Source organism: Hyla sarda, chromosome 1, assembly GCF_029499605.1.
Source record: "Hyla sarda isolate aHylSar1 chromosome 1, aHylSar1.hap1, whole genome shotgun sequence".
NCBI lineage: Eukaryota > Metazoa > Chordata > Amphibia > Anura > Hylidae > Hyla > Hyla sarda.
Window position 1 is genome coordinate 26715228 of NC_079189.1, and position 12679 is coordinate 26727906.

Here is a 12679-nt window from a genome sequence, read left to right on the forward strand (position 1 = left end):
TATATACAGAGGGTACAGTGTGTGGTAGTATTCTATTCAGAGAGTGCAGTGTGTGGTAGTATTAAATTTAGAGGGCACAGTGTGTGGTAGTATTATATTCAAAGAGTGCAGTGTGTGGTAGTATTCTATTCAGAGAGTGCAGTGTGTGGTAGTATTAAATTTAGAGGGCACAGTGTGGTAGTATTATATTCAGAGAGTGCAGTGTGTGGTAGTATTATATTCAGAGAGTGCAGTGTTTGTTAGTATTAAATTTAGAGGGCACAGTGTGTGGTAGTGTTATATTCAGAGGGCACAGTGTGTGGTAGTATTATATTTAGATGGCGCAGTTTGTGGTAGTATTATATTCAGAGGGTACGGTGTGTTATAGTATTATATTCAGAGGGTACGGTGTGGCGGTATTATATTCAGAGGGTACAGTGTGTTGTATATTCAGGAGGTACAGTGTGTCAGAATTATATTCAGAAGGTATGTGCCAGTATTATATTTGAAGAATACAGTGTTTGGCAGTATTATAATAATTATTGTTTTCATATAGAGGATCAGAATCTGCTGACATAGTGAGGAGACGTCTGGGCGTCAAGTTCTGCAGAGAGAAGATTTAGCTGGAACAAGTCCCGGTGGTATGTACATCTGAATTAGATAAGGGAAGACTATAGAGAAGACGTCACCTGTAGTCACTGACATCATTCTGTATCCTCCTGTGTGTGTCCCATCAGAGCTGTAGTCACTGAAGAAGTTCTGCAGTAATGATGGGTGAAACAACAACTCCCAGCATCCCCTCACCACTACTTGAAGCTGGAAGCTGTAGTTTTAAATGGTAAAAACTTCTTTAGCACTTTACCATTCTGTGGCAATTGGTATATTTGATAATTATTCTGACATGTGAACATGGCCTAAGAGTATTAAACAAGGTTAGGACTGTATCATACATTTAATAATATTGTAAGTTCCATAAGCAACATCTTGTTTTCTGTCCGCCAACACAAAATACTCTAATAGTGCCCCTCCCGAGACTCGACTCTGGATCCGCCCCTGGGTAACACCTAAAATATAATTGCACAAATCTAACAGCAGCCATAGGAAATATTATTGCAGCCATATTTTTTTCACCCAGCTTTCCTAGACTGTCTTCAGAACAGCAAAGTTTGCCTAAATATGTGGTAATATATTGTCAGGATTCGGCTGGCTGGAGGTGGATCCTCTGTGCCAGAGAGGGATTGGCGTGGACCGGTTCTAAGCTGCTACTGGTATTCACCAGAGCCCGCCGCAAAGCGGGATGGTCTTGCAGCGGCGGTAGCAACCAGGTCGTATCCACCAGCAACGGCTCAACCTCTCTGACTTCTGAAGATAAGCGCGGTACAAGGGAGTAGACAAGAGCAAGGTCGGACGTAGCAGAAGGTCAGGGCAGGCAGCAAGGATCGTAGTCAGGGGCAACGGCAGGAGGTCTGGAACACAGGCTAGGAACACACAAGGAAACGCTTTCACTGGCACAATGGCAACAAGATCCGGCGAGGGAGTGCAGGGGAAGTGAGGTATAAGTAGAGAGTGCACAGGTGATAACACTGATTAGGCCTGCTGCGCCAATCAGTGGCACAGTGGCCCTTTAAATCGCAGAGACCCGGCGCGCGTGCGCCCTAAGGAGCGGGGCCGCGCGCGCCGGGACAGCATAGATGGGGAACGGGTCTGGTAAGCAAGTCGGAATGCGCATCGCGAGCGGGCGCGTCCCGCATCACGAATCGCATCCCGGCTGGGAACATTATCGCAGCGCACCCGGTCGGCAGGTCTGACCGGGGCGCTGCGATTAGGAGAACGTTGTGAGCGCTCCGGGGAGGAGCAGGGACCCGGAGCGCTCGGCGTAACATATATATTTAGGCAATGTTTGCTGTATTGAAGTCTAGGAAAGCTCGGTGAAAAAAATATGGCTTCAATTATATTTCTCACAGGAATCCTACTAGGAAAGCTGAGTGATTCCTGTGAGAAATATAATTGCAGCCATATTTTTTCCACCCAGCTTTCCTAGACTTCAATACAGCAAACATTGCCTAAATATATATTACCACATATTTAGGCAAACTTTGCTGTTCCGAAGACAGTCTAGGAAAGCTGGGTGAAAAAAATATGGCTGCAATTATATTTCTCACAGGAATCCTACTAGGAAAGCTGAGTGATTCCTGTGAGAAATATAATTGCAGCCATATTTTTTTCCACCCAGCTTTCCTAGACTTCAATACAGCAAACATGGCCTAAATATATATTACCACATATTTAGGCAAACTTTGCTGTTCCGAAGACAGTCTAGAAAAGCTGGGTGAAAAAAATATGGCTGCAATTATATTTCTCACAGGAATCACTCAGCTTTCCTAGTAGGATTCCTGTGAGAAATATAATTGCAGTCATATTTTTTTCACCCAGCTTTCCTAGACTTCAATACAGCAAACATTGCCTAAATATATATTACCACATATTTAGGCAAACTTTGCTGTTCTGAAGACAGTCTAGGAAAGCTGGGTGAAAAAAATATGGCTGCAATTATATTTCTCATAGGAATCATCATTCACTCAGCTTTCCTAGTAGAAAGCTGAATGATGATGATTCATGTGAGAAATATCATTGCAGGCGGGCGGGCGGCCATAGATTAAGCTGGAGCAGCAGGAGTTACCTTGCGGGCGACCGTCTTAGTGAAGGGCTCTTTTCCAACTGCGACACAGCTCTTCTTTGGTGGCAAATAGAGCTACGCTGCAGTACGTAACTGCGCACAGGCACGTCGCCTCACTCATCCCCCAGAATTCATTACTTTCTTAAAGGGAAAGTAATGAATTAATACGTGCAGGCCACAGGCATCAGCGGGGCCTGCCGAAGAATACAGGTAGTAGTATTTAAAATGTTCTTACCGGACTGACACAAACACAGTAGTAGTAGCGCCGGTGGGCGGCGAGCGGGGGGGGGGGGGGGGATGAAGCCATTATCGTTCCCCCAGCCTTAATTCTTTGGGGGGGGATCCATCCCCCCCTGTCCCCCCCGGTTCCTACGCCCCTGCTCCGACCCCTTGTTCTATAAACCCCGCTCAGAATATTGGATGTCCATCAGCTTTCCTGGAAACAGATATAAATAAGATATGACTGAATTACATTTTTCACGACTTGAAGGAAAAGGACGGTTGTAGGACTTACTTGGCATTGCTCGGTGATTTAGGGAGGCTTCTGCTCAGTGACTGTGACTTACTAGTGCCAGTCTACCCACAGACGCTCTATAATACTGCACCTGACAGCCCCAAAAATTAGAAATGCTTCAGGGCCCATATTTCTTGGAGGCGCAGGATCCCAGGACAGCAGTTCTTGATGCATTTACAACATCCGGTGTTTGTGATATTGATGGCGGCTGTTAGGGAACACCAATGTATGTACGGGCATAGCAGGACTGAATCTGTCACTGTGATAGCTTCACAATAATAAGATAATGCAGACATATTTTTCAGATGTGTAACTTGTATACAATACTGTATCAAGTCATCAAGAATATAACATTGTTCCATATTTATGATGACATCTTGGGTATCTGATGAAATCATGAGGTCTCTATATCACTCCATATAACTTTTATTTAAGTTAGTGTAGACCAGTGGTCTCCAAATTGTGGACCTCCAGCTGTTACAAAACTACAACTCCCAGCATACCTGGACAGAAAACGGTGTAGACTAAATTGCAGTGTGGGAATCCTCGTCTTCACTGTAGGACAAGGAGACAAGTGTCAAAGACATGTTCCCTATCCATGACAAACAGGTCAAGCCATTTTTCCAAATCTGGTTCCTGCGCTGTGCATACAAATTGTGAGCAGGTGCAAGATTTAAAAATAGGGCTTGGCTTCCACCTAATCATCTGTCAATCAAGCAGAGACTGAGATGGGAAAGGAAGTGTGGATGCAATCACCCTTTTTCTAGTATTTGGTGTCAAGTGTCAATGAGGTGTTCCCAAAACCCTGAAGTGCTGGGGGCTGGAATGTCTACTCGCTCCCCCTCCCATCCCTTTCCCTGCCTGACTGACAGTCAGCTGGAAGCCGAGCTCTATTTCCAAATCTTGCGCCTGCGCACAATTTGTATGTACAGCAAAGGAACCGGATTTGGAAACAGGGCTCAGCTACCAGCTGGCTGTCAATCAAGGGAGAAGTGAGATGATAGTCAGGTGTCGTATTTAAAAGTATTTGTAGAAATCTTGAGAGGGTAAGTTATATTGTTCAGTTAATTTTTTGATAGTGATAAAGTGTCTGTCTCGTGGTTTCGGACTGTCACGGGCAGCCTGGCGTCACTAGATGTTGGGCCCACTAGCGTCCTTGTGTCATATTAATTATGTGCATAGTGTAATATAAAAATAATATATTTTTCCTAAATTCATTTTGTTATGGTTTCATGTTTGACATGTTACTGTCACGATTCGGCTGGCTGGAGGTGGATCCTCTGTGCCAGAGAGGGATTGGCGTGGACCGTGTTGGTGGACCGGTTCTAAGTTGCTACTGGTATTCACCAGAGCCCGCCGCAAAGCGGGATGGTCTTGCAGCGGCGGTAGCAACCAGGTCGTATCCACCAGCAACGGCTCAACCTCTCTGACTGCTGAAGATAGGCGCGGTACAAGGGAGTAGACAAGAGCAAGGTCGGACGTAGCAGAAGGTCAGGGCAGGCAGCAAGGTTCGTAGTCAGGGGCAACGGCAGGAGGTCTGGAACACAGGCTAGGAACACACAAGGAAACGCTTTCACTGGCACAATGGCAACAAGATCCGGCAAGGGAGTGCAGGGGAAGTGATGTATAAATAGGGAGTGCACAGGTGAACACACTAATTAAGCCTGCTGCGACAATCAGTGGCGCAGTGGCCCTTTAAATTGCAGAGACCCGGCGCGCGCGCGCCCTAAGGAGCGGGGCCGCGCGCGCCGGGACAAGACCGACGGGGAGCGAGTCAGGTACGGGAGCCGGGATGCGCATCGCGAGCGGGCACCTCCCGCATCGCGAATCGCATCCCGGCTGAGAGAGACATTGCAGCGCACCCGGTCAGCAGGTCTGACCGGGGCGCTGCAAATGCGAGGAAGTTGCGAGCGCTCCGGGGAGGAGCGGGGACCCGGAGCGCTCGGCGTAACAGTTACTCTGCCTTTAAAAATGTGAGCAGTGAACCCCATGTGAGCCAATGAGACCCCAATAGTCCCCTCTGTATAATGAGTTAGTCTCAGAATTTCAACAAGGCTCGCAAGGGGTACGCTGTACTCTCACATACTAACTTCCCAGTTCAGTAAAGGCTGTTAACCGTAACCTGACGTTGGTATGTTTATTGACTCATCGTGTCTGACCCAGGAAGACTGCCTCCCACCTTCGGATCGTGGATCAGATAAACAGTGCCATGTCGTCACAAAGTGAACAAGGTATGTCTACTAACACCCAGTGGCCGCCACAGAGATTTTTGGCGTCACTAACAGGATATGGGTGTGTGCCTACAAAACCCCCTAGTCTGAACTGTATGCTCAGAATCCACATGAGGGCGTACAACAATTTATGCGCCAGAATATTGTATGGGACTTTGTTTCATGCTGACTGGCGCTTATGAAATAGAGGGGGAACACTTTATTCACAGCCATATATCGTGGGAAACGGAAGTGTTCTCAGCTGAAGACCGCGTCGGTGGTGCTAGTAAGCCACTGGGGACTCCTCCGGCCAGCGGCAGTCCTGAAGCTAGGTCTCCTGCATCATCGCCAATGAGACTATGGCCACACTTCACCTCGTGGGGATCCTGGGCAGAGCTACGAGTGAAGCCTCCGAGGTCAGTACCCCTTCTGGGACATGGTGAACCTCGCCCTCTCATGTTCTAGTCCCAAAGCCGTGTCAGTCACAATACCAGAACCAGACCTGGAAACCCCAGTAAGGCCCAAGTTGCCTCCATTACCTAAGTGGGTCTTTGAGAATGAGCCTCAGGTACATGAGGGAAGTCCTGGCTCCATTACCACAAGCCGCAGCAATGCTAAGAGAGAAGTTATTTTCCCTGACCACTGCGCCATGACCCTTTGCCCAAAGATTTTGCCGGAAGACCGGGAGCCAACTGTTTCCACTGTAGCCCCAGCAGCAGGTGCTGCGTCCATCCAAGTGGTGGTCACTGTGAGCCCCCACATTTCTGGCTCACAATTACCAAGGGTCTCCTGAATCCAGAGCATCGTGACTATGTCAGAGGCTCCTCGTCCACCACGCCATTTAATGAAGAGAGAGAAGGAAGGTTGTCCACCCAAGTGGAAACCCCAATCTCCACCTTATTAAGAATAGTCTGCTATGGCGAAGGAAGTTGAGACATAATAACGCTCACCCCTTCATGTGCCTTTCTTGCTTTTGTTCATCACCCATTTTGGCGTAAGAGCCTAAGTTCTTCAATTCCTGTTGTTATCACCCTCTACCAGACTGTGTAGGCATCAATGCCCCAGGACTGATACTTATACCCTATACCAGCCTGTGTAGGGCATTCGGCATCAATGCCCCAGGACTGCTTTATGTTCAGTTCCAAATATTTGCAACGTTTAAGAACTGTGCCTGGCCTTGGGCCAAGAAGTAACCAAAATGCTTACATGTGCCCGACTTATGTTGTGAACTTTATCACATATCCTTATGACTTCCTTGTTGGTAGCCATAAATGCTAAAGTGCCACTAACAATTATTTCACTAGGAGGATTGTCAGGAAATTTGTAAAACCTAGATAGTCTTAATTTGGACTTATTATAGTGTCTAAGTTCATTGTGCTTTTTTTTTTTTTTTTTTTTTTGTCAGGAATAATGCTGAATAGCCAGACAAGTAGTAAAATGCATTGTTCATGATTAATCTTCTTTCTATGTTTCATGTTTTCTGTCTTAAGTGTCTCCTGAAACACGAGTGCCCCGAAATTCAAGGTGGCACCTGTTACGCCTAGCGCTCCGGGTCCCCGCTCCTCCCCGGAGCGCTCACGGCGTCTTTCTCCCTGCAGCGCCCCGGTCAGTCCCGCTGACCGGGAGCGCTGCACTGTCTTGGCCGTTGGGGATGCGATTCGCACAGCGGGACGCGCCCGCTCGCGAATCGCATCCCAGGTCACTTACCCGTCCCGGTCCCCTGCTGTCATGTGCTGGCGCGCGCGGCTCCGCTCTCTAGGGCGCGCGCGCGCCAGCTCTCTGAGACTTAAAGGGCCAGTGCACCAATGATTGGTGCCTGGCCCAATTAGCTTAATTGGTTCCCACCTGTTCCCTGGCTATATCTAGTCTCCTCCCTTGCACTCCCTTGCCGGATCTTGTTGCCTTGTGCCAGTGAAAGCGTTTAGTGTTGTCCAAAGCCTGTGTACCTGAACTTCTGCTACCCTTCCTGACTACGAACCTTGCCGCCTGCCCCCGACCTTCTGCTACGTCTGACCTTGCCTCTGCCTAGTCCTTCTGTCCCACGCCTTCTCAGCAGTCAGCGAGGTAGAGCCGTTGCTAGTGGATACGACCTGGTTGCTACTGCCGCAGCAAGACCATCCCGCTTTGCGGCGGGCTCTGGTGAAAACCAGTAGCCTCTTAGAACCGGTCCACTAGCACGGTCCACGCCAATCCCTCGCTGACACAGAGGATCCACTACCTGGAAGCCGAATCGTGACAGTAGATCCGGCCATGGATCCCGCTGAGGTGCCGCTGCCAAGTCTCGCTGATCTTCCCACGGTGGTCGCTCAGCAATCGCAGCAGATTGCCCAACAAGGACAGCAGCTGTCGCAGTTGACCGCCATGTTACAGCAACTTCTGCCTCTGCTACAGCAGCAACCATCTCCTCCGCCAGCTCCTGCACCTCCTCCGCAGCGAGTGGCCGCTCCTAGCCTCCGCTTGTCCCTGCCGGACAAATTTGATGGGGACTCCAGACTCTGCCGTGGATTTTTGTCTCAGTGTTCCCTGCATATGGAGATGATGTCGGACTTGTTTCCTTCAGAACGGTCTAAGGTGGCGTTCGTAGTAAGCCTTCTTTCAGGAAAGGCCTTGTCTTGGGCCACACCGCTCTGGGACCGCAATGATCTTGCCACAGCCACAGTCCAGGCCTTCTTCACTGAACTCCGGAGTGTCTTCGAGGAGCCAGCCCGAGCTTCTTCTGCCGAGACTGCCCTGTTGAACCTGGTCCAGGGTAATTCTTCCGTTGGCGAGTATGCCGTACAATTCCGTACTCTTGCTTCAGAATTATCCTGGAATAACGAGGCTCTCTGCGCGACCTTTAAAAAAGGCCTATCCAGTCGCATCAAGGATGTGCTGGCCGCACGAGAGATTCCTGCCAATCTGCAAGAACTCATCCATCTAGCCACTCGCATTGACATGCGTTTTTCTGAGCGACACCAAGAGCTCCGCCAGGAAAAAGACTTAGATCTCTGGGCACCTCTCCCACAGTATCCGTTGCAATCTACGCCTGGGCCTCCCGCCGAGGAGGCCATGCAAGTGGATAAGTCTCGCCTGACCCAGGAAGAGAGGAATCGCCGCAGGGAAGAAAATCTCTGTCTTTACTGTGCCAGTACCGAGCATTTCTTGGTGGATTGCCCTATCCGTCCTCCACGCCTGGGAAACGCACGCACGCACCCAGCTCACGTGGGTGTGGCGTCTCTTGGTTCCAAGTCTGCTCCTCCACGTCTCACGGTACCCGTGCGGATTTCTTCTTCAGCCAGCTCCTCCCTCTCAGCCGTGGCCTGCTTGGACTCCGGTGCCTCAGGAAATTTTATTTTGGAGTCGTTTGTTAATAAATTCAGCATCCCGGTGACCCGTCTCGTCAAGCCGCTCTACATTTCCGCGGTCAACGGAGCCAGATTGGACTGCACCGTGCGTTACCGCACAGAGCCCCTCCTCATGTCTATTGGACCCCACCTTGAGAGGATTGAATTCTTCATTCTCCCCAACTGTACCTCTGAGGTCCTCCTCGGTCTGCCTTGGCTCCGGCTTCATTCCCCCACCATTGATTGGACCACCGGGGAGATCAGGAACTGGGACTCTGCCTGCCACAGGAAGTGCCTCTCCCCCCCTCCCAGTCCCGTCAGGCAAGCCTCTGTGCCTCCCCATGGTCCCCGTCCTGGTGTCACACTGCTCCGTGCCAGGCCTCGCCCTCTGCCCTCCCTCCCCATTCCCACTCCTGCTGTACTGCCTGCCGTTGAGGAAACCCTCCATTCTTTCCAGGTGTCCTCATCCCAGGGGAGGCAGTTACCGGACAAAGAGAAGGGGAGACCTAAGGGGGGGGGGTACTGTTACGCCTAGCGCTCCGGGTCCCCGCTCCTCCCCGGAGCGCTCACGGCGTCTTTCTCCCTGCAGCGCCCCGGTCAGTCCCGCTGACCGGGAGCGCTGCACTGTCTTGGCCGTTGGGGATGCGATTCGCACAGCGGGACGCGCCCGCTCGCGAATCGCATCCCAGGTCACTTACCCGTCCCGGTCCCCTGCTGTCATGTGCTGGCGCGCGCGGCTCCGCTCTCTAGGGCGCGCGCGCACCAGCTCTCTGAGACTTAAAGGGCCAGTGCACCAATGATTGGTGCCTGGCCCAATTAGCTTAATTGGTTCCCACCTGTTCCCTGGCTATATCTAGTCTCCTCCCTTGCACTCCCTTGCCGGATCTTGTTGCCTTGTGCCAGTGAAAGCGTTTAGTGTTGTCCAAAGCCTGTGTACCTGAACTTCTGCTACCCTTCCTGACTACGAACCTTGCCGCCTGCCCCCGACCTTCTGCTACGTCTGACCTTGCCTCTGCCTAGTCCTTCTGTCCCACGCCTTCTCAGCAGTCAGCGAGGTAGAGCCGTTGCTAGTGGATACGACCTGGTTGCTACTGCCGCAGCAAGACCATCCCGCTTTGCGGCGGGCTCTGGTGAAAACCAGTAGCCTCTTAGAACCGGTCCACTAGCACGGTCCACGCCAATCCCTCGCTGACACAGAGGATCCACTACCTGGAAGCCGAATCGTGACAGCACCTTGGTAGTAAATTGTTGTGAATGAAGGTGTCTGTTTGTTGTCTTTGTTTGTCCCAGGGTGTGGCCATGAAGGAGGACTCAAATCTCATTGGAGGGAGAAGTACTAGAAGCCAATAGGCCCCATGGCACCTGTCCGGTTGGGAAATAATAGCCTATGGCAGCGCCGGCCCACCTTCAGGAGTTCCTTCAGAATTGTCCCGCTGCAGCCTTTGGTGTATGCAATTCTTGTGTGTTTATCTGTTGAATGCAGTTACAAGGTCACTAAACCTTACCACAGTTACCCAATTGACACAACAGAAAGAAAAAAACAAAAAGGCATCAATTTCTCCTACCTCAGGACTGCCCTTCTCCATCCCGCATGTCGCGAGCAGCCTTGCAGCACAGGGAGTTGGGCCCACTAGTGTCCCTTTGTCATATTTATTATGTGCATAGTGTCATGGTTATGGTTTCATGTATGTATGTTTGACATGTTACTGTGCCTTTAAAAATGTGAGCAGTGAACCCCATGTGACCATGTGAGCCAATGAGACCCCAAAAGTCCCCTCTGTATAGTGAGGTACAGGTGAGGAGTTAGGTAATCCACAGTTAGTTTCCAACCTAGTGAGCAGGCCGTTGCTACAGGACAGGCAAACCAAGCAATTGCTTGGGGCCCCGAGCTGGCTGAAGGGCCCCAATCAGAGCCAGTGCTTGACCGTCCTGTAGCGATGGGGCAATTCCCCCCATCACTATTAAGGACATCCATGTGTCCCGAAAAATCTTTTCGGGACACAAGCATGCCCCGGTTACCTCTGTGCGGCCGCCGGCCCCACGTTAACTTTAAAAACGCAGGGGCCGATGGGAAGTAGCGCTTGCAGGGACGTCACTGATGTCCCGTGCGTGCGCCCATGGCAACAGAGCGGAGCGCTGAGGTGAGAAGGACGCGCGCGCATGGTATGTAAGTGACCAGTGGGCAGCGGCATGTCATCTTCAGTATTCCGACCACCGCTCTATAGGCTATTGGCCATAGCAGTAGATCGTGACCCCGGAGCGGTGGTCGGAATACTGAAGTGGGGCAGTAAACAGGCATACAGCCTCCAGCCATACACTGTATATGGCTGAAGGCTGTATGTCTGTGAGGGGAACATAATGCACCTAATTTGGGGGAGCTATACTGCACCTAATGTGGGGGAACTGTACTGCACCTAATGTGGGGGACTATATACTGCACCTAATGTGGGGGACTATATACTGCACCTAATGTGGGGGGAACTATATACTGCACCTAATGTGGGGGACTATATACTGCACCTAATGTGGGGGGCTGTGTACTGTACCTAATGTGGGGGGCTGTGTACTGTACCTAATGTGGGGAACTATACTGCACCTAATGTGGGGAACTATATATTGCACCTAATGTGGGGAACTATATACTGCACCTTATGTGGGGAACTATATACTGCACCTTAAGTGGGGGGAATATACTGCACCTAATGTGGGGGAACTATACTGCACCTAATGTGGGGGGAACTCTGCTGGACCTAAAGTGGGGGGAACTCTGCTGCACCTAATGTGGGGGAACTCTGCTGCACCTAATGTGGGGGGAACTCTGCTGCACCTAATGTGGGGGAACTCTGTTGCACCTAATGTGGGGGTAACTCTGCTGCACCTAATGTGGGGGGAACTCTGCTGCACCTAATGTGGGGGGAACTCTGCTGCACTTAATGTGGGGAGAACTCTGCCGCATCTAATGTGGGGAGAACTCTGCCGCACCTAATGTGGGGGGAACTCTGCCGCACCTAATGTGGGGGGAACTTTGCCGCACCTAATGTGGGGGGAACTCTGCCGCACCTAATGTGGGGGGAACTGTGCCGCACCTAACGTAGGGGGGAACTGTGCCGCACCTAACGTGGGGGGGAACTGTGCCGCACCTAATGTGGGGGGAACTGTGCCGCACCTAACGTGGGGGAACTGTGCCACACTTAAGTGGGGGGAACGTATAGACGTTCGCTCACGTCGCGCTCCCAGAATTCAAGGGCCGGCGTTACTATGTCCTGATGCCAGCCCTAGAGCGTGACGTGCGTGAACATCAAGGGGGGGGGGGGGCTCCATGTCCATTTAGTTTGGGGCCCACATATTTCTTCAAACGGCCCTGCTAGTGAGACTCCTGAGCAACAGGTAAGTTCAGGTGTGCTGTGTAGTGTGTCCTAAGCAGAGGCCTACTTCAGTTTCAAGTTTACTACTGATCATCCTACAGGTGTCACCCGTGCGTGGATTACATGCCCCTGCAGAATAGTCTACATTGCCTTGGAGGACCCCAGATACCAGAAACACAAATTCTACAATTCTGTCCGGTAAAAAGCACCACAAGTCTCAGAATGGCAACAAGGCTCGCAAGGGGTATGCTGCACTCTCACACTAAGGCCAGCTGTTGGTGTTACTCCAATTTCACAAGCTCAGTAAAGGCAGTTAACCATAACCTGACGTTGGTGTATATTTGCTCATCGTGTCTGGCCCAGGAAGACTGTTTCCCACCTTGGGACCATGGATCGGATAAACAGTGCCCTGGCGTCAGGAAGTGAACAAGGTACACACCAAGTGGCCGACACAATAAGCCCATTGTTACTGAGTAAAGATTGAGTAGAGATAAGCCTGGTATTCTTAAATTTTTCTCGAGATGAAATTGTTCTAGAGATATGTTACTTTTGGCTGATTCCTCACTTCTGGGGGATTCAGCATTTTTGGTCAGCTGAAATCATGAGGAAAA

The 12679-nt window shown here is 50.7% G+C and overlaps 2 long non-coding RNA genes across 3 annotated transcripts in view; one reads left to right on the forward strand and one right to left on the reverse strand.

Annotated features, from left to right (window-relative positions):
- LOC130326071 (uncharacterized) overlaps positions 1–2671 on the reverse strand; it is a 54984-nt gene extending 52313 nt beyond the window's left edge. Inside the window, exon 1 of the long non-coding RNA XR_008870793.1 lies at positions 2660–2671. This is a non-coding gene — a long non-coding RNA (uncharacterized LOC130326071). The remainder of the gene's footprint in view (positions 1–2659) is intronic.
- LOC130325908 (uncharacterized) overlaps positions 1–12679 on the forward strand; it is a 111210-nt gene that overhangs the window by 6009 nt on the left and 92522 nt on the right. For both annotated transcript variants that reach the window (XR_008870681.1, XR_008870703.1), the window contains exon 3: positions 536–620. This is a non-coding gene — a long non-coding RNA (uncharacterized LOC130325908). The remainder of the gene's footprint in view (positions 1–535; positions 621–12679) is intronic.